At 41.4% G+C, this 20,554-nt stretch overlaps 1 long non-coding RNA gene across 6 annotated transcripts in view; it reads right to left on the bottom strand.

Annotated features, from left to right (window-relative positions):
* Positions 1-20,554, bottom strand: part of LOC105499544 (uncharacterized) — a 228,556-nt gene that overhangs the window by 196,510 nt on the left and 11,492 nt on the right. The window lies entirely within an intron of this gene.

Here is a 20,554-nt window from a genome sequence, read left to right as displayed (position 1 = left end):
TATTTCAGTGAGGGTACGAGTAAAAACAGATATGTACTCATGCTAGAAATGCACACACAAACACATCCACAGCCAGATCAAAAGCATGGGATTCTCCCTTAACAGACCTCCTAAAGTAAATGAAGATGCATCAAGCTGGCAGATAGAGATGGTAAAGGGGCCTCCCCAAGAAGTCAAGTTCTGCTAAAGTTGTAGTGCCTAATAAGGTATTATCTTGTCTCTCTATCATTTAAGTTGGAAAACAGAGGCAATAACAAGAGGAAGTGGTATGGTTTCTCGGTGTTTATATCTGAGTAAAAAGAAATAACCAACCAGAGCCATGAAAGTGACATCCTTGGGAGGCAGTGATTTCTCACCTACTGTTGAAAGTAGATTTTATTTATTTATTTATTTGAGATAGAGTCCCACTCTGTCGCCCAGGCTGGAGTGCAGTGGCATGTTCTCAGCTCATTGCAACCTCTGCCTCCCGGGTTCAAGTGATTTCCTTGCCTCAGCCTTCCAAGTAGCTGGGATTACAGGGATGTGCCATGATGCCTAGTTAATTTTTGTAATTTTAGTAGAGACAGGGGTTTTACCATATTGGCCAGGCTGGTCTCGAACTCCTGACCTCAAGTGAGTCAGCCTCCCAAAGTGCTGGGATTACAGGCATGAGCCACTATATCCAGCCTGGAAGTGGATTTTAAAATACCATAGACCAGATATGTATAGAAAAAAAAGAGAAAACTACATATAAAAATATTAACAATATTTTCCTTTGAGTGTAGAGATTATATTATTATTTGACATTTTTTCTCTTTGTTCATTTATTTTTATCTTTATTTAGAGGCAGAATCTGGCTCTGTCACCATCCTGGAGTGCAGTGACATGATCATAGCTCACTGCAGCCTCAAATTCCTGGGCTCAAGCAATCCTCCTGCCTTGGCCTCCCAAGTAGCTAGGACTACAAGGCACACACCACCAGGACCAGCCATCTTTTGGTCATTTCTGGATTTTCATGGGTTTTTTTTTTGTTGTTGTTAATAATAAACAGAGATTGCTTTTATGATTACATATATATGTATGCTTCAAAATTAATAATACATGAACAAATCCATAAAATGAAAGAGCTTTGAAAGTTTAGATAGAAAATTCTAAGAATAGCATAGACATATCCAAAGTCCAGAGTGAACAGGACTTATGAAAACTGCTAAAGACCCCAGAGAGGCCAGTAAAGTTGTGCTCAGAGCAGAAAATCAAGGAAGAGGAAGGCCTGTGGCCTGAAAAGCAGGCTCCAATGTTGAGGACTGACAAAGAGAAATCAGAACTCAGCAACATCTCTCTCTGAACACCTTGTCTCCACCACAGGAAACTGTCCTCAAGTTGGAAAGGGCCCAACAGACACCACTATGAATTCCAGCCTAATATGGATTTTAATGAGGACTCTTGGATGCAAGTAACATAAACCCAACTGCTATCAGTTGACAGAGAGGAGGGAGGGGGTTCTGGAAAGAAGAGTGGTTGGTGTCACTCTCTGAATCAGAAGAACTGCAGGATGTGGGCTCCTGGCCAGAAAGAGCCTCGGTGAGTCTCGGCGCAGTTAGGACACTGCCTGTCTCTCTCCATCTTCCTATGTCACTATTGCACTGTTTTGTCCTTTCCCTCCCATTTGCTTTCTCTCAATCTTTCTTATCTCTGCTTGTCTCCCTAGGCTTCCATCTTCAGGGCGGGAAGATGCCCACCTGCAGCCCAGCAAACCCAGGAGAGAAAGAATTTCTCTCTTCCAGTGTCTCTAGACCAATCCCAGGAAAGGGGTCTGACCATACTTCAGTTTTCACAGTTAGAACCAATCACTATTGCCTAGAATTTGGGTTCCACAATTAGCCAAGCCTCTCCCTTTGGCCATGTACTGGGACTAATATCCATACTCAGCAGAAAGAACCAGAGAGCCCCTAGGTACTCTCAGTTTGTCTCCAGGCTCAAATATTTTGCACCCTATCATTTTAAAATAAATGTCTTAAGCATCATCAGATTTATCAACAGTAATATTTGGTAAATTATGGAAAACAGGACATATTTGAAAAGGAAACATACATTTATTTAAAGGGGACAAGGAGTGTTTTGAAAGACCCTCTGAAAAATCCCCAACATAGACCTGAGTACCCAGACGCTTCTATGCAAATCTTTTTTCCTTCTCAATGGAAGCAAATTTGGATTAATGGTAGTAACTGTTTATTGTACTTAAATAAGGTACACCAAGGTCTTTGTATACCTTCCATGGAATTGGTTGCATATGTGCCCCCAGGAACAGTTAGTAGAGGGGCAGTGCTGGCCTTAGGTAAGGTCCTGGACAAGCCTCTACTGTCTACCCTACGATGGAGTGAGCTCCTTTGATATCTGAGAACATTCTAATGGCTGGCAACCCTCACGCAAGGGCAGAGGTCACGGCAGCAATATTTGGTATTATAATGGAAAGAGGGGGTGATACAGGGCATATGAGCTTTTGTACCAGTTGTAGCTCTTGCCAATAATAAAAATCAACTCTGGCTAACTTAGGCAAAAAAAGAACATATTGGTAGATCAGCCAGGTGCGGTGGCTCATGCCTGTAATCCCAGCACTTTGCAAGACCGAGGCAGGCAGATCACTTGAGGCCAGGAGTTTGAGACCAGCCTGGCTAACATGGTGAAACCCCATCTGTACTAAAAATACAAAAATTAGCCAGGCATGATGGTGGGTGCCTTGTAATCCTGGCTACTCAGGAGGCTGAGGCAGGAGAATCACTTGAACCCAGGAGGCAGAGGTCGCAGTGAGGTGATATCATGCCATTGCACTCCAGCCTGGGCAACAGAGTGAGACCCTGTATCAAAAAAAAAAAAAACATATTAGTAGATCATAGAAATGACTGGAATGCTGGGGAACTAGGCTTGGAAGGCAAACCAGGGAGGCTGGGCAGAAAGTCATACAACCGGTATAGCCACGAGGGGCAGCCTAGTTGGGAGGGCGCTGCTGGCACTGTTGGTTCCACTGGACTGTTGCCGCCACTGTCTCTGGACTCTTGTCTCTACCTTTAATGATCAGTAACCTATAACTTGTCCCTGCAAATTGCATTTTCCTTCTAGGTTCAGAGTCCAGGTGGGATCCTCCAACAGCCCAGACTTAGTCATGAACCCACACTAAGCTGCCAAAGGCACAGAGATAAGCTGGCCCTTTGCAGATGCCATATTGGGAAGGGACACCTCCCACTAAGTTGCACAAACTGGGGAATTCTCCCAAATAGAGATGAGACTAAGAGGCAGCTGAAAACAAAACAAAACACCACAGGCAAACTATGTGTGTCTTCAAAATCTGCAGGGCTGGATTGCTTCGGCAGAGTTCCTAAGGGCAGAGCTGAGATTGGGGGGAGGAGATTTCAATTCAGATGAAGGAAAAACTCCCTCAGGCTGAGAACTGCCTGGAGATAGTTCCTGAAGGGCAGCCCATCTGCACCTCAACTTGCTGACACAGTTCAGAACAGAGTTTCTTGCACTCAGCAAGGCCTTCAAACCCCATCTCTTCTTGCATCTCCTTGTTAGAGCATAAGCTTCCCTGAGAGAGAGGACCAACGTTTATTTATTTTTGTGTCCCACAGTGTGTAGCAGAGGATGCTACACTGAGAGAAACTGAACAAAAGTTGGCCACATAAAAATAAGCAGCACATAAAAATATGCTACATGATGGCAGGTCAGATTTTCCAATCATGTAGCTGGCAAGATGCTCAGCAAAAGACCTTCCATACAGCACAACTAAAAATGTTGCCAGGCACGGTGGCTCACGCCTGTAATCCCAGCACTTTGGGAGGCCGAGGCTGGCAGATCATGAGGTCAGGAGTTTGAGACCAGCCTGACCAACATGGTGAAACCCCTTCTCTACTAAAAATACAAAAATTAGCTGGGTGTGGTGGTGTGCACCTGTAATCCCTGCTACTCAGGAGGCTGAGGCAGGAAAATCGCTTGAAACCAGGAGGCGGAGGTTGCAGTGAGCAGAGATGGCACCATTGCACTCCAGCCTGGGCGGCAGAGCAAGACCCTGTCTCAAATAAATAAATAAATAAATAAATAAATAAATAAATAAATGTTGGATTTTTAAAAGAGGCATATGAGCCAGTGGGAAAGGAAGAGAATTCCACAGAGGCTAGAAAGATTTTAAAAATGCAATCCAGTAGGTTAAGAACACACCGGAAGTCGAGAGCATGAGACATACCTATAGTCCCAGATACTGGAGAGGCCAAGGTGAGAGGATGGATTGAGCTCAGGAGATCAAAGCTGGCATGAACTATGATCACACCTGTGAATAGCTACCGCACGCCAGCCTGGGTACAAACATAGACTTGCAAGACATGGCCTGTATGAGAAGAAAAAGACCTCACGAAAGCAGCGAAAGAAGCACAAGAACAGAATGAAGAAAGTCAGGGACACTGCAAAGACCAATATTGGTGCTGGCAAAAAGCCAAAGGAGTAAAGATGCTACAGTGACATCATCTGCAGACATCGTGTGGATTTTTGATGAGCAGATTAATAAACTAAAAGCTTTCATGTGGAAAATAAAAAAAATTTAAAAAATTTAAAGCAGTAATTCAATTCAGCAGAAAGAGAATAAGCTAATATATGATGGTAGTGGTGCTGCTGCTGCTGCAACTATCTGGAAGAAAATAAAAATGAACACATATGTCTTATACTATATATTTTTAACCCCACTTGAATTAAAATGTTGACTATTAAAAGTAAATATGGTATAGGCTGGCTAGCTTCTGACTTTTCCTCTTTCTGAGCACTGAGAAAGACATTTCCCAGCCTCTCTTCCAGTTTGGTTGAGACCATGGGGCTGGGTTCCATGCAATGGAATATAGGAGGAAGTAACAGAGAACACAAAAAAGTCCCTTGAGTAGTTGTCCTTTCTCTTGCTCCCTCTTCCTCTTCTGCAGTGACTGTGGGAGTCACATGTTGAAGATCCATCACAAATGGAAGGGATCTGGGTCCCCAACTCATTGCTCAGGGTTGACTGTCCCACACCTGATAAGACTGATTGAAAACTAAGCCTCTCTTGTGCTGGCCACTGAGGCTTTGGAGTTGTTTATCTTAAGTAGTGCTCATTCCTGTATTACAGAAATGAAATAAAAATCTCACAAGGAGAATCTGGTAGACAATATGTTATTGACTGAGTGTTTGTGTACCACCTCCAAATTCGTATGTTAAAGCACAAACCCCAAGTGTAATGGCAGCAGGAGGTGGGGCCTTTGGGAGGTGATTAGGGTCAGATGAGGCTATGAGGGTGAGGCCTTCATGATTAGATTAATGTCTTTATAAGAAGAGGAAGAGACACCAGAGCACTCATGAGCTCTCTCATTCCCTCACTCACTTTCTCCCTCTTTCTCTCTCTCTTACTTTGTCTCTGCTATGTGAGGACACAGCAAGAAGGTGGCCATCTGAAAACCAAGAAGAGAGTCCTCACCAGAAACTGAAATTGCCAGCACCTTGATCTTGGACATCCCAGCCTCCAGAATGGTGAGAAATAAATTTCTGATGTTTAATCCACCCAGTCTACAGTGTTTTGTAATGACAAACCAAGCAGACTAAGACATGATATATATGAAATAGCAGAGAAGGCCTTCATAACCAAGACTGAGAACTTAGAAGCTATTTAAAAAAAAAAAAAAAAAGATGGGAAAGAAAAAAAAAAAATGGGCATATTTTGACCATTAAAAATTACAAAGAAAACAAGAACTTTTGTACAGTAAAAGGTTCCATAAACAAACTACAATTGTCCCTTAGTGTATGCAGGGGATTGGTTTCAGGACCCCCTCTTATACCAAAAGTCAGTCCTGCAGAACTGGCATATATAAAAAGTTGGCCCTTTGTATATGGAATTTTTGCATCCCATAAGTACTGTATTTTTGATCCACTTTTGATTGAAAAAAATCTGCATATAAGTGGACTCATGCAGTTAAAACCCATATTATTCAAGGGTCAACTGTACAGTAATGCAGTTGTCCAAAGGAAAATCTTTATAATGCAGATGATATAAAGTTAGTTCTTAAAACATGCAAACAGCTCTTACAAGTGTGACAAGAAAAAGACAATCATCACAAAGAAAAGTGGACAAATCAAATTATTTAAAAACCCATAGAGGAGCAAACCCAAAAATCCAGCAAACATGCTCAGATTCACTCACAGACATGGAAATAAATGTGACATAGTTACAAAACATCATCGTACGCCCTTCTGATGAGAAAAGAAAATTAACACTTAAAACTCCTATTGCTGATGTGGATGTAGAGAAATAGGTGGTATTTTCCTCTATTATAGTGGAAATGTGACATATTAGAATCATTTTTGATAGCCAACTGGGGCTTTCACTAAAATTAAAACTATATGGCCAGGCGTAGTGGCTCATGCCTGTAATCCCAGCACTTTGGGAGGCCGAGATGAGTGGATCACCTGAGGTCAAGAGTTTGAGCCCAGCCTGGCCAACATGGTGAAAACCCATCTCTACTAAAAATACAAAAATTAGCAGGGCGTGGTGGCAGGCACCTATAATCCCAGCTACTGGAGAGGCTGAGGCAGGAGAATCGCTTAAACTCAGGAGGCAGAAGTTGCAGTGAGCCAAGATTGCGCCACTGCACTCTAGCATGGGTGACAGAGCAAGACTCCATCTCAAAACAACAACAACAACAAAAACAAAAACAAAAACAAAAACTGTATATGCCCTTTGGCCTAACAATTACACTTCTGGGAATCCATCTTATAAAAATAAAATTGCCAGTATTTGAGGATATATGTGTGAGGGTGTTTCTTACAGGATTGTTCATAGTGGGGGAAAATGAAAACAAATGAAATTGCCATTAATAGAGACATAGCTAAATAAATGTGGGTATACCCACACCATGAAATATTGTGCCATTATTTAAAAGAATGAATAAGACATAACAAATGGCTTAAAAAAGTCTTCAGCAAACATCATTGAGTAAGAAAACCAAACCACAGTCAAATGTTCATAACTTGATCCATTTTAATAAGTTAATCACTTCAAAATGCTGTATATGTAAATGTTTATATGTACATATAGATGCTTGTATTATATGTATACATATCTATTACATATATACACACGTATATGGCATGAAGAAATATGGCAGAGTGAATAGTTGTAAACGTGGTTTACCTGAGGTTGGGGGCAGGATGATGACGTGGAAGGAGTGAAACTGCCATTGCAGAATTATAGCTGAGACAGTGAAAGAGATCTGACCTAACCAACCCCATCTTGCTTCTCACCTCCAAACTGTCCTTGTTCATTCCTGGGCATAGGCTGAACTAACTTTGGGAATAACTTAGTTTATAGTTTAAAGTTTAAAACAAAGACAGTAACAACCCTTTCCCAGAACAAACCCCCTTCTTGCCTGGGGGCTAGGCTGACTTTGTAGGACTAACAAATTAGCTACAAGATTAGAAATTATGGTTTAGCCACAATGAGATACCATCTCATGCCAGTTATAATGACAATCATTAAAAAGTCAGGAAAAAACAGATGCTGGAGAGGATGTGGAGAAATAGGAACACTTTTACACTGTTGGTGGGACTGTAAACTAGTTCAACCATTGTGGAAGACAGCGTGGTGATTCCTCAAGGATCTAGAACTAGAAATACCATTTGACCTAGCAATCCCATTACTGGGTATATACCTAAAGGATTATAAATCCTGCTACTATAAAGACATATGCACACATATGTTTATTGTGGCACCATTCACAATAGCAAAGACTTGGAACCAACCCAAGTGTCCATCAGTGATAGACTGGATTAAGAAAATGTGGCACACATACACCATGGAATATTATGCAGCCATAAAAAAGATTGAGTTCATGTCCTTTGCAGGGACATGGATGAAGCTGGAAACTATCATTCTCAGCAAACTATCACAGGGAGAGAAAACCAAACACCGCATGTTCTCACTCATAGGCGGGAATTGAACAATGAGATCACTTGGACACAAGGTGGGGAACATCACACACCAGGGCTTGTCACGGGGTGGGGGACTGGGGGAGGGATAGCATTAGGAGAAATACCTAATGTAAATGACGAGTTGATGGGTGCAGCAAACCAACATGGCGCATGTATACCTATGTAATAAAACTGCATGTTGTACACATGTATTCTAGAAGTTAAAACATAATTTAAAAAAGAAAGAAAGAAAGAAAGAAATAATGGTTTAGGAGTCATGAAGATGGAGGCTGCAAGATTCTGACCCTCCCTAAACTGCTCCCAAAATCAGTCAGTGCCTGACATATTTTGCAGACGCTGCACTTGATGGATTAGCTGGTACTACCGCCCGGATCAATAAACTGGCTCGTCTCATCTTATGGCCCCCACCCAGGAACTGACTCAGTACAAGAGGATAGCTTCAATTTCCCATGATTTCATCTCCAACCCAACCAATCAGCACTCTCGACACACAGGACTTCCCCCACCCACCAAATTATCCTTAAAAACTCTGATTCCCAAATGTTCGGGGAGATTGATTTGAGTAGTAATGAAACTCTGATCTCCTCCACAGCCTGCTCTCTGTGTGAATTACTCTTTCTCTATTGCAATTCCCCTGTCTTGATAAGTCAGCTCTGTCTAGGCAGCAGGCAAGACACAGCCCAGCTGTTACAAGAGGAAGGGAACCACTGGGCGGTTACAGGAGGAAGGGAAAAAAAGGAGGAATAAAGAGCAAATCAAAAAAACAATAAAAGGGGGAAAATTGTACACAGACGAGTATATATACAGTCATATTTTTGCAGCTATTAAATGTGTGTTTGCAGGAAGTTAGATATCCAAGGATATTAAGTTGAAAGTGTCTTGTTTTTCAGAGCAGTAGAGCAGCTACACTATCTCAATTCAGGGAAACCCAGTCCTGAGGGCCCTGCAGCCTAGACCAGGTAATTGGGATCGAAATTTTGGGAAGTTTTGGAAAGTCTCTGCCTACATCAGAAGCATAACAAGACCTGTCCTTCCAGCGGCACAGCCTTGAGCCACCACCTGTTGGCCTCCATCTATGTGGCAGGTGACCCAAATGTTAGCACCAAAACCACAACGGAAACCAAAATCCAGGAAACCTCACCAGGTCCCACCTCCCTTGACTCGCAAATGACTCTCAAACTCTTAGCAATTCGATCCTCAGCATTCAGCCACAAGTCCTCGCCTCTCTTTTTTAAAATCCTGTAGTTTGTGGCAAGAGCACAGGTCTTAGGAGCCAGCCAACATCTCTGACTCTCACCACCTGTGTGCCCTTAGGCAAGTTCCTATCTCTGAGCCTCTGCTTCTTCATCTATACAACTGAAACGGGGAATATTGAAATCTGTCAGGGTTGCATTACTCATGCAAAGATTACTCATGCAAAACACTCAGAATGAAGTTGAAATTTACTACAGATTCGTTGATTCTCTTGTGATCGTTAATCGTGTCATTGTTTTGGGGACAGGCTCAGGAAACTGGGCGTGATGGGAGGTCAGGGAGATGTGTGACTTTCCTTGTGATTACAGCAACAGAAGGGTTTTTCCAGCTTGCAAATCACCTCTCAAAATAACCTGAATTTCCACCCAGGGCTGGTGGGAATGTAAGCTGATATAAACTTTGGGGAAATAGTGAGGTGGAAGACAGTAACTGGCTTAAGAACATACAGGGCAGAGGAATGGAGGTTGAGACTCAGCCTCCTAGGCTTAAGGGAAACCTGTCCTGGTCATCACACTTCTGGAAGTCTGTCCTAAAGGACTTGTGCACCAAAATGTTCATTTCAGATTTACTTATAATAACTTAAAAGTAAGGTAGAGTTGGAAACAACTCAAATATAAAAAAATAAGCAGATTTGTTAAGCAAAATAAGCATATACTTTTGGCAGGTTGTCATGCAGCCATTGAAAATGATGCTTACAGAGTTTTAATGTCATGGGAAAGTTCTATTGACATGGAGTTAAGTTTTTAAAGTAGCATAAACAGGACAGCTGAATGTGTGGTGCATACCTATAATCTCAGCCACTCAGGAGGCTGAGGCAGGAGGATCCCTTGAGCCAGGAGTTCAAGACTAGCCCGGGCAACAGACTAAGACCCTCTCTCACAAAAAGAAAAAAAAAGTAGTATACACTATTTTATCTCAGGTATAAAAGAAAAAAAATAGATGAAAAAATACAGTAGGTAGTAAGTTCATAGACAGTTTTCATGAACCTCTTTATCATTTTCTCAGATTTCTACAATGGGCATGCAACACCATGATGGCTGGGGAGGAAAAAGCTAAAAATAAAAAAGTCAAAAATTAAAACAAAAGCTGGTTTTGTTGATCCATAACTGCACATTGTGGTTGGAGGTGCCAGCTCTTGATGAATTTGCAGTCCTCACACTCTCAATATTGGAGCTTCTTCCTCCTGTGCTGCCTTCTCTGCCTGGGGAGAGCTGTGTCCCTCAGCTAGGCCAGCCAGGGAATCACATGGGGACCCTGAACATTCCATCCCGTCAGGCTGTGCACAGGACTGGCTGCATCTGAGATCAAATGATGTTCAAAGAAAGTTCAGGCTCCAGCACTCCAGTTAGGGCAAGTCTCTTAGAAGGTGAGAGTCTTGATAACTGTTTGGAAGGAGGGAACAGTTTTTGCGGGAAATTCAGGTGAGCATTTTTAAAAGAGGTGGTGTATAGACTCCAAAGCATCCTCCCCCTACTTTCTTAAGTTTTTTTGTTTTGTGTTTGGGCTTTTGTTTTTTGAATGGGGGGTTGTTTTTTGGGGTTTTTTTGTTTTTGTTTTTGTTTTTTTTTTTTGAGACGGAGTCTCACTCTGTCACCCAGGCTGGAGTGCAGTGGTGTAATCTCAGCTTACTGCAACCTCTGCCTCCCGGGTTCAAGCAGTCCTCGTGCCTTAGCCTCCAGAGTAGCTAGGATTACAGGTGCATGCTACCACACCTGGCTAATTTTTGTATTTTTAGTAGAGACAAGGTTTCACCATGTTGGCCAGGCTGTTCTTGAACTCCTGACCTCAAGTGATCTGCCCGCTTCGGCCTCCCAAAGTGCTAGGATTACAGGCATGAACCACCGCATCTGGTCCTGTGTGTTTGTTTTTTGAGACAGGGTCTCATTATGTTGTCCAGGCTGGTCTTGAACTCCTGAGCTCGAGCAATCCTCCTCCCATGGCCTCCCCAGTAGCTGGCTTTTAAACATTTGATGGAGGGTGCTGGTGAGCAAAACTCAACAGTTATGAAACAGGAAACCAGCAGGAAAAGGACCTGCCCAAACTTGGAGGAGGTGGTGCCAGGGAAGAGGGGATGGCACTGAGCTCAGTCTGCAACCCAGAATTTGTGACAATTCCATGACACATCCTCTTGTCATTCCTGTCAGTTTTATTCATTCCCCTCCCTCCCTTCCATTCCTTTCCCTGCCTTTAATCCCCCTGCTCCTCCCCTTCTCCTACTCCCTTAATCACTTAGAGTCCCACTCGCAGGAGGAAGGGGTACAAGAAAGTGTATTTCTCCTCCTGAAGTTTGCTGTCTGCAGCTGAAGCCACTTAGTCCACAGGAAGGAAGGCCAACTGGCGGGAGTTCAGATGGCAGCTGCAGCCACCAGGGGACGGCTTTGGCATCCACCATCTTCAGGGCTCTCCTGGAAGGCAGGAGCAGTGCCCACCCTAGGGAGGGCTGAGCTTTATTACACTCTCTGAGGGCTCTCTGGGTCCTGCCTCATCAGCTCTGATGGCAGAAGGGTTGACAGGGGGCAGCAAGGTTGGTTTTGGCCTGTGGCACCTCACCCTGCTGTGTCCACTCCCTCCTACCCGCAGTCCCTCCCGTCTTGCCTCCTGTTCCCCGTGATCCTCTCTTGGTGGAGTGCTGATGTGGTGGAGTGGCCCTTCCTTGGAGACTCCCCAGAACAATCCAAGTCCCCAACACTCTCCAGTCAGGGAAAGCTGAAGCTACAACAAATGCTGGCACTGATCTTTATGACTCAGGTCCAGGCTGGGCGCAGGGGCTCATGTCTGTAATCCCAGCACTTTGGGAGGCCGAGGCAGGTGGATCATTTGAGGTCAAGAGTTCAATACAAGCCTGGCCAACATGGCCAAACCCTGTCTCTAATAAAATACAAAAATTAGCCAGGCATGGTGGCGTGGACCTGTTATTCCAGCTATTCAGGTGGCTGAGGCAAGAGATTCTCTTGAACCTGGGAGGCAGAGATTACAGTGAGCTGAGACCACACCACTGCACTCCATGCTGGGCAACAGAGCAAGACTCCATTTCAAAAAAAAAAAAAATTTCTGGTCCTTTCCAGCTACTGCCCAAACATCCAACTCCATCCCAGTGTCCAGAGAAGGGAGGAGGTAGGGACTAAGCCCAGCAGGGCCCAATTGTGCCCAACACCTTTCCCCACTCTGTCCTAGTGCCTCCCCTCGCCTTCCACCCCACCCTCACTCTACATGACTGAATGACTTAATTCAAATTGCATTTATTTGCTCATTTCTAATCACATCCTAAGATCTCATGCTCTCTTGATGGTAAATAAAAGTGAACAGAAAATGTCTTCTAATGAGCTGATAAATCAAGTTTATTCCTTTCCCAAATCAGGGGCAATTTGCTCTAAATCTATTCAAGTCAGAACCAAGCATTAGTAGGTGGCCTGACCACATGGCCACTTCCCCCAGTTTCTTAAGGCATAGTGAGTCACTAACAAAGGCCAGCTTAGCCCTTCATGAGTCAGTATCTCCTGTTTGTGTACACAGTCATTACTTTCTCTATAGGAAAAAAAGGAGGTGGTGGCGGGGGTGCTTGTCTATAGATGGACTGGGCATTGTAATTTGAAAAGCATTGAGAAAAGTCCCCATCTCCAAAAACATTATCAGCCTTACATAGTATCTGAAAACTTACCATTTGAGACATTTCTCAGAGCAATGATCCTTTATAGAATATGTGATGAGGCCAGAAGAGCCATTTTACTATGTGACAGTCAGTACAACTCAGTGGCCAGGAATCAGGATCTGGATCGAGTTCCACTTCTGGTATGGCTGAGTAAATGCTTACTGTACTGAGCTTCCTGCCAATAACAACTATAAACTCAGGGGTTGTGATAGGACAAAATCTATCCGAAGGCCCTGGAGAGTATACAAGAGCAAGCAGGCTCCAGAGGGAAGTTAACACTTGGAAGAAAGGATTAGTATGAGGTTATTCTCCTGTTTTTACCACTTTTGGCCTGAGGGTCAGCTGCAGTCACTGTTCTGAGGGGCAGCTAAAACTGAGAGGAAACTCACCATCTTTCTTGCCTGAAGAAGTGGCAGACAGAGTTTGAGGGCAACCCCAGCTGCTAGAAAGTGAGGGAGAATCCTCAAAAGGAAAGAGCCAGAGACAGAAAATCCCAAATTCCATGTATAAAGTCTGCCCCAATTTTTGCCTGACCCCCAACCACCCATGTACAGGAGAGATTGTAAGCACCCTATCTAAGGGTGAAAGAACAGAAAACAGATATGAGGGGCCACTCAAAAAAACAGAATTTGCAGTTTGAACCCTACCAAGTTTATTTCTTATTAAAACAAAAAATTCAAAACTCTGAAAGAATACAACGGAATCCAGTCTCCATAATATGACATTCACAATGTCCAGAGTACAATCCAAAATTTCCTGACATATTGATAGACAGGAAAATGTGATGCATTCTCAGGAGTAAATAAAATAGGCAAAAGTCAAGCTCAAGATGACACAGATATTGAAATTAGTAGAAATTTATTTTAAAATGGCAATTCTTACTATACTAAATGACATAAGGAAAATGTGCTTATAATGATTAAAACGTAGTATCATCACATAGAGACACCTAAAAATATAATCAAATGGAAATTCTATAATTAAAAAATACAATATCTAATTTTAAAAAATTAACTGGATGGGGCTTAACAAAATTTTTTAAAACAGATGAAAGAGTAGGTGAATCTAAAGAGATATCGACAGAAAATATCCAACCTGAAAGACAGAGATAAAAATGATAGTACCTGAAGGATGGTATTGAAAGGTCTAACATACATACAATTGAACTCCTAGAAGAACAGAGGAAATGGGGTAGAAAAAATTATTTGAATAAATAATGGCCAAAAAGTCCCCAAATTTGGCAAAACACATAAATTTACAAATCTAAGAAGCTCAGCAAATCCCAATCAAGTTAAATAAAAGAAAACCATGTCTAGGCACATTAGAGTCAAATGAATGATAAAGTGTCAAAAGCATGCAGAGAAAAACAGCACATTACACAGAGGGGAATAATGAGTCAAACGACTGCTGATTTATCATATCAGAAACAATGGAGGCCAACACAGTGAACCAACATTCTCAAAGCACTAAAAGCAAAAAAGATCTGTCATCCCAGAATTTAATATCTGGCCAAAATATCTATCAAATATGAAAGCAGAATAAAGACTTTCCAAATAAAAGAAAATGAAGAGAATTGATCACTAGCAGACCTTTATTATAAGAAATGCTAAAGAAAGTTCTTTATCTGAAGATAAATGATATCAAATGAAAATATAGATCTTTAGAAAGACACAAAGAACATCAAAACTAGCAAACAGAAAAGACTGCTTTTCCAGTCTAATTCCTTTCCAATATATATCACTATTCAAGGCAAAAATTATGATCTTGCATTGTAGGATGTGTAATGTATACAAATGTCATATGGCAATCATAACACAAAGGAAATGCTGGGGGCAGGTATAAGAGGACCTACATGATTGCAAGGTTAGTATATTTTATGCAAAGTGGGACAATGTAAACTCAAATTAGATTACAAAAAGTTAAGAATGTATATCATGATTCTTACAGTGGGCACTGGGTAAAAAAATACAATAATATATAGAAAAAACATTAATGTAAATTAAACTGAAATTCTAAAACATGTCCAAATAATAATTTTTAAAGGCACTAAATGCAATATGGTACCCTAGATTGGCTCCTGGAACAGGAAAAAAAGGTTATTTGTGAAGAAACAAGGAAATGAATAAAGTCTGACCCTTAATTAATAGTACTGTACTAATGATGGTTTCTTAGTTGTGACGAATGTACCATGATAAGGTAAGATGTTAAACTTCAGCAGAAACTGGGTAAGAGGTATACAGGAACTCTCTGTACTATTTTTGCAACTTTTATGTAAATCTAAAATATTTTTTAAAAAAGAGCTTCTTTTGTAAAAAAAAAAAAAAAAAAAAAAAGACAAGAAAGAAGGAACAGAAGAACAAAAATCAGAGCAGGCAAAAAAGAAAAGAAATAAAATGGTGTATCCAAATATAATCATCATAATAATTATATTAAATATTAGTTGGCCAAAAATTCCAATTAGCTAAAAAAAAAAAAAAAAAAAAAAAGGAAAAAGCAGAGCTTGTTGTAATGGCTTAAAAACAAAAGTAAGATTTAAAGAAAGGCTGTGAATGGGACCCACCTTGAATATAATTATACAGATAGATTGGAAGTAAATAGATGCAAAAGTATATACAATACCATGCCAGAAAAAGCCAGATCATTCAAGACAGAAGTATTACCAAAGATTAAGAGGGATATTTCACAATGATTCAAATGTCATCGGGAAAACATAACAATCTTGTATGTGCATGTGCCTAATAACAGAGCTTTAAAATACATGAAACAAAAATTGATAGAACTAAAGGAAGATATGTGCAATTCTACAACCATAGATTTTTGTACAGTTTTGAAGATTTTAGCATCTTCTCTCAGCATTTGATAGAAAAATTAAGATAAAAATTCAGGAAACATAGATGGCCTGAATAATGCTTTTTAAAAACTACCTGTTTTATTTATAAAATGGAAATAAAAATAAACTCACTGTTTGAAATTGCTATAAGGATTAAACCAGCAAATAGTTTAGTCCAATCTGGGCACATTGTAAATCCACTATAATTATTGGTTATTATTAGCTACTTATCTGGGAAGGGAAAATTTATCAGTCCAGTAGTATCCCATTGCCAGGGATTAGTTTGCCAAATTAGCTAGTTTGGGTGTAGTGAAGAGCAGATACTTCAAGAGCTGAATATAAAGGAAAACTATTTTTACCATAAATTAATATATTCTGATAACAGAAAAATGAAAACAGTGTAAAAGAATAGAAAGATAAGGGGATCATGGTGGGTGGGAGGCAGGACTAGATTGCAGTTCTGACTCCGACGGACAGAGCCGCATGTGGAGGCTCGCATCATTAATTTTTGCTCCAGAATGACTGCAGGAATAAATCAGGAAACCTCACGGGACCCCCAGACCCTCTGAAGGAAGCAGATTGTTCCTGCAGGACCCAGGAGACACACCAAATACTCTGAGTGCCCAAACTGTAGAAGTGGGAAAGGGACATTGTCTGCCCCTGAACACACCCCCTGGCCCACCAACTGGGGAAACTGAAGGTCTAGAATACAGGAGAAGACTCTGACCCTACCTGGAGCCAAGTCAATTTAGAGAGCCGAGCAAAATACAAGGGAAGAGGAAGCAGTGGGAAAAGACCTGTGAGCTTGCTGGGTCCCCTAGCAAGCCATTTCTGCCTGGCCTCACACGGATCCTTCTGGAGGGCAGCCATAAGCACTGGGAAAAGGCCACAGGGAGAAGGAAATCTCCAGTTGAAATTTGAAACAATTTGAACTGGTGGAGAACTTTCCTGGTCAGAACTCAGGGGAGGGCATGAATCTGGTGTGCAGACTCCACAGGCAGGGGAAGAAGGAAAGACATACTTGCTACAGCAGCTGGGAGGCAGGTATCCTGGGGCAAGTCCTCAGCCCTGCTCCCCCAGTTGCCTGGAAACAGACTCAGTGCTGTTGGGGGGCGGGGGGCACAGTAAAAATGAGACCAGCCCTTCGGATTTTGTGGGAGCTGGGTGAGACCTGTGACTGCCAGCTTTCCCCCACTTCTCTGACAACCTGCATGACACAGTAAAGACAGCCATAATCCTTGAAGGAACATAACTCCATTGACCTGGGAGCCTCATCCCCATCCCCCACAGTAGATGCAGCAGCAAGGCCTGCCCAAGGAGAGTCTGTGCTTAGACATGCCTAGCCCTGCCCCCACACAATAATCCTTCCCTACCCACCCTGGTAATTGAAGACAAAGGGCATATACTCTTGAGAGTTCTAGGGCCCTGCCCACCTGCCCTTCCCCATACTACTGCAGCTGATGCTCTCTGGAAAGCGCCACCTCCTGGCAGGAGGCCAAGTAGCACAAAAATACTACATTAAACCACCAAAGCTAAGGACCCTCACAGAGTCCATTTCACCTCCTCGCCACCTCCACCAGACCAGGTGCTGGTATCCACGGCTGAGAGACCCACAGATGGTTCACATCACTGGACTCTGTGCAGAAAACCCCCAACACCAGCCCAGAGCCTGGTAGACTTACTGGGTTGCAAAATCCTAAAGAGAGAAAACAATCACTACAGCTCGTCTCTCAGGAAGCCACATCCATAGGAAAAGGGGGAGAGTTCTACATCAAGGGAACACCCCGTGGGGAAAAAAAAAAATCTGAACAACAGCCTTCAGCCGTAGACCTTCCCTCTGACAGAACCTACCCAAATGAGAAGGAACCAGAAAACCAATTCTGGTAATATGGCAAAACAAGGTTAACACCCCCCAAAAATCACACTAGCTCACCAGCAATGGATTCAAACCAAGAAGAAGTCCCTGATTTACCTGAAAAAGAATTCAGGAGGTTAGTTATTAAGCTAATCAGGGAGGCACCAGAGAAATGCAAAGCCCAATGTAAGGAAATCAAAAAAAGATATAAGAAGTGAAGGGAGAAATATTCAATGAAATAGATAGCATAAATAAAAAACAATAGAAACTTCAGGAAACAATTGACACACTTATAGAAATGCAAAATGCTCTGGAAAGTCTCCGCAATAGAATCGAACAAGTAGAAGAAAGAAATTCAGAGTTCGAAGACAAGGTCTTCAAATTAACCCAATCTAACAAAGACAAAGAAAAAAGAATAAGAAAATATGAACAAAGCCTCAAAGCAGTCTGGGATTATGTTAAATGATCAAACCTAGAATAATCAGTGTTCCTGAGGAAGAACAGACATTTGAAAGTTTGGAAAACCTATTTGGGGGAATAATCGAGGAAAACTTCCCCAGACTTGCTAAAGATCTAGACATCCAAATACAAGAAACACAAAGAACACCTGGGAAATTCATCACAAAAAGATCATCACCTATGCATTGTCATCAGGTTATCTAAAGTTAAGATGAAACAAATAATCTTAAGAGCTGTGAGACAAAAGCACCAGGTAACCTATAAAGGAAAACCTATCAGATTAACAGCAGATTTCTCAGCAGAAATCCTACAAGCTAGAAGGGATTGGGGGCCTATCTTCAGCCTCCTCCAACAAAACAATTATCAACCAACAATTTTGTATCCAGTGAAACTAACCTTCATATGCAAAGAAAAGATACAGTCTTTTTCAAACAAATAAATGCTGAGAGAATTTGCCATTACCAAGCCACCACTATAAGCACTGCTAAAAGGAGTTCTAAATCTTGAAACAAATCTTGGAAACACATCAAAACAGAACCTCTTTAAAGCATAAACATCACAGGACCTATAAAACAAAACTACAATTTAAAAAATAAAAACCAAAAAACAAGGTATACAGGCAACAAACAGCACGATGAATGGAATGGTACCTCATATGTCAATACTAACATTAAGTGTAAATGGCCTAAATGCTCCACTTAAAAGACACAGAATTGCAGAGTAGATAAGAATTCACCAACCACTATCTGCTGCCTTCAGGAGACTCACCTAACACATAAGGACTCACATAAACTTAAGGTAAAGGGGTGGAAAAAGACATTTCATGCAAATTGACACCAAAAGTGAGCAGGAGTAGCTATTCTTACATCAGACAAAACAAACTTTAAAGCGACAGCAGTTTAAAAAGACAGGGACATTATTTAATGATAAAAGGCCTCATCCAACAGGAAAATATCACAATCCTAAACATATATGCATCTAACACTGGAGTTCCCAAATGTATAAAACAATTACTAATATACCTAAAAAGTGAGATAGACAGCAACACAATAATAGTGGGGGACTTCAACACTACACTGACAGCATTAGAGAGGTCATCAAGGCAGAAAGTCAACAACAACCAAAAAAATGGAATTAAACTATACCCTAGAACAAATGGAATTAACAGATATATACAGAACATTCCATCTAACAACCACAGGATATACATTCTATTCAACAGCACATGGAACTTTCTCCAAGATAGACCATATGATAGGCCACAAAATGAGCCTCAATAAAGTTAAGAAAATGGAAATTATATCAAGCAATCTCTCAGACCACAGTGGAATAAAACTGGAAATCAACTCCAAAAGGAACCCCCAAAACCATGCAAATACATGGAAATTAAATAACCTGTTCCTGAATGATCATTGGGTCAGAAATGAAATCAAGATGAAAATTAAAAAATTCTTCGAACTAAATGACAATAGTGACACAACCTATCAAAACCTCTGGGATACAGCAAAGGTGGTGCTAAGAGGAAAGTTCATAGCCTAAATGCTTATATCAGAAAGTCTGAAAGAGCACAAACAGATAATCTAAGGTCACACCTCAAGGAGTTAGAGAAACAAGAACAAACCAAACCCAAACCCAACAGAAGAAAGGAAATAACCAAGATTAGAGCAGAACCAAATGAAATTGAAACAAAAAAAAAAATACAAAAGATAAATGAACCAGAAGCCTGGTTCTTTAAAAAGATAAATAAAATTAATAGACCATTAGTAAAATTAACCAAGAAAAGGAGAAAATCCAAATAAGCTCAATAAGAAATGAAATGGGAGATATGATAACTGAAACCACAGAAATATAAAAGATCATTCAAGGATACTATGAACATCTTTATGTGCATAAACTAGAAAACCTACAAGAGATGGATAAATTCTTAGAAAGATACAACTCTCCTAGCTTAAATCAGGAAGAACTAGATACCCTGAACAGATGAATATCAAGCAGTGAGATTAAAATGGTAATTTAAAAATTACCAACAAATAAAGGCCAGGACCAGATGGATTCACAGCAGAATTCTACCAGACATTCAAAAAAGAATTGGTACCAATCCTATTGACACTATTCCACAAGATGGAGAAAGAGGGAACTCTTCCTAAGTCATTCTATGAAGCCAGGATCATCCTAATACCACAACCAGGAGAGGATATAACCAAAAAAGAAAACTACAGACCAGTATCCCCAATGAACATGGATGCTTAAATCTTTAACAAAATACTAGCTAACCAAAGCCAACAACATATCAAAAAGATAATCCGGCCGGGCTTGGTAAGCTCATGCATGTAATCCCAACACTTTGGGAAACCCAGGTGGGCAGAACACCTGAGGTCAGGAGTTCGAGACGAGCCTGGCCAACATGGCGAAACCCCTTCTTTACTAAAAATACAAAAATTAGCCAGGCATTGTGGCGCACGCCTGTAATCCCAGCTACTCGGGAAGCTGAGGCAGGAGAATCACTTGAACCTAGGAGGCGGAGGTTGCAGTGAGC

Source organism: Macaca nemestrina, chromosome 19, assembly GCF_043159975.1.
Source record: "Macaca nemestrina isolate mMacNem1 chromosome 19, mMacNem.hap1, whole genome shotgun sequence".
Lineage (NCBI taxonomy): Eukaryota > Metazoa > Chordata > Mammalia > Primates > Cercopithecidae > Macaca > Macaca nemestrina.
This window is presented reverse-complemented; position numbering and strand designations above follow the sequence as displayed.